This window comes from Melopsittacus undulatus, assembly GCF_012275295.1.
Source record: "Melopsittacus undulatus isolate bMelUnd1 chromosome W unlocalized genomic scaffold, bMelUnd1.mat.Z SUPER_W_unloc_3, whole genome shotgun sequence".
Classification (NCBI taxonomy): domain Eukaryota; kingdom Metazoa; phylum Chordata; class Aves; order Psittaciformes; family Psittaculidae; genus Melopsittacus; species Melopsittacus undulatus.
In genome coordinates this window covers 1,960,229-1,962,292 of record NW_022993945.1, presented here as the reverse complement: position 1 = coordinate 1,962,292, position 2,064 = coordinate 1,960,229, and the positions used below count along the sequence as shown (strand labels likewise).

Below are 2,064 nucleotides of genomic sequence, written 5' to 3'. Positions count from 1 at the left end.
CTGTAATAAGGTTTAAAAAATAGGTTCACTGACTTAACTAAGAGGCTATTGAAGATCTGGAGAGGAGAAGGAACATAAAACTGAAGATTTTCCTATCTCTGTATGAACACTGAGCCGTGGGTGGGACTACAAAGCGCTGCCTGAATTTTCATCTCTGTAATGTTTTTTGCCCATAATGGCCAAGGAGCCTCAGCCCCGTGCAATAAAACACAAACACTCCCCCACACAGGCGCTGCTGGGATTCGAACCCAGGATCTCCTGTTTACTAGACAGGCGCTTTAACCAACTAAGCCACGGCGCCAACCAGCAGCGGTTCTTTCCATAAGGCCATACCGCATCGGTGCGGCGACGACCCGGCTCCCCCCGCTTTCTTGGTGTCCTTCCAGCAGCGCTGCCTAACCACCCTAACAGCCCGGCAGAGCCCGCCGGCGGGCCCAGCCCCTGCCGAAGGTGAGCAGGGGTGGAGCTGCCGCCGGGAATAGCCGGGAAAGGAACAGCCTCTGCGCTGCCCTGTGAGCCCCGCTGCGCGGCGCGGGGCTGTACCTCCTACGCGTTCAAGGCCAGGTTGGACGGGGCTTGGAGCAACCTGGTCTAGTGGAAGGTGTCCCTGCCCGTGGCAGGGGGTTGGAACCGGATGAGCTTTAAGGTCCCTCTGTTATAAAAATTTACCGCAAACCGGGTTTTGTCCCAATCGATTTTATTCACAATTGATTAGAAATTTAAGAGAGGCAATAAGCAAAACAGCGCTGGGTGCGCAGGGGAGTCTCCGCTCCACCAGCAACGCACACCGGGATCTTTGGAGTACAGTCTCTTATACTTCTCAGTCTTGGGTTTTAGCCAATCCTGTTGTCTTCTTTACCCGAATGTCGACGTGGCCCCTTTCCTTTGTTCTTTTCTTGTTTGCTGGGGTCTTTCTCCGGTGAAGACGTTGTTGAATTTTCTTAGTAATGTATTAACAGAAAAATGCTTACAAGCTTAACGTAGTCTTAACATTTTGTTCTATACCTTATATGGTTATTTGCCTAGTACCCAAGTTTGCAACATCCTGTAACAAAATGTATCTCTTGGTTATCTAATCTCCTTAGGCCAGTCAAACCGTTAAACGGAAGTCCCCTTTGAAAAACAAAGCGATTGATTAGGAGAGATTATCCCCTTTGTTTCCCCTTATTGACAGGAGTACTTATGATAATCACGGTCACAAAGGAGGGCTGGTTTCACACCAAGTGCAATGGCGACAAGGACGCCTAAATTCCTGACACGAATCATTCCTGTATATCTCACAATTCCCCCCTTTTTGTTTTTGTGTAACTTATTGATTCGTGTCTAATCTAATACCGCCTTCTGAGCCGCGGATAATAATGGAGTCGCCTTAATTTTTAATATCATCAGTGAGTGGGTTTCCCTCTTATTTGCCATTTCTGATTGCACGTTTTGTACGACCGTATGTATCAGTATGGTGAAACATGGAATTATAAATGGAATAATTAATAATCCCCCAAATATTCCCAATACCACTATACCAACTTTAGTAAACCAATCCCCATTGAAAAGTTGTCCCCAAGACCCTAGCCCTCCAAAATCGATTCCATTCCAGGTTTGTACTGGAACATGGGCTATTTTTTTTTTCCCTTACAAGTTCACTTATCGCTTTTTCTTCACCATCTCTTTGCAAACAGCAATCACTAAGATTAAGTTTTCCACAGACCACTCCTTCTTGAGCCAACAGGTAATCTAAAACCACACAATTCTGATATATTGCAGTTTTCATTTTAGTATTCTGCTTTGCAATTAATCCTAATGCATTTTCTGTTTTATTTACTACTATTTCTACCACAGCTTGTGACCTTATAATTCTATTCAACATACATATAGGAGTCCTGTATCCCCAGGATGCATCTTCGGCCCAAGTTGCCGAATCATAATAAGAGATTATTCATTCAGGTGGCCACTCATTGTCTTTCCATTTTGTAGCTCTCTTTAATATCGTTTTCTCCTTAATAAGAAGAAACTAGGTCTGATCGTTCCTAATATACATGATCCTGTCCAATTTTGGGGTAAAAATGC

At 44.8% G+C, this 2,064-nt stretch overlaps 1 non-coding gene across 1 annotated transcript; it reads right to left on the bottom strand.

Moving 5' to 3' along the window:
* Positions 1–227: 227 nt before the first annotated feature.
* On the bottom strand, positions 228–301 carry TRNAT-AGU (transfer RNA threonine (anticodon AGU)). Its single transcript has one exon. It is a non-coding gene; the product is annotated as a tRNA-Thr (tRNA).
* Between the last annotated feature and the right edge of the window lie 1,763 nt (positions 302–2,064).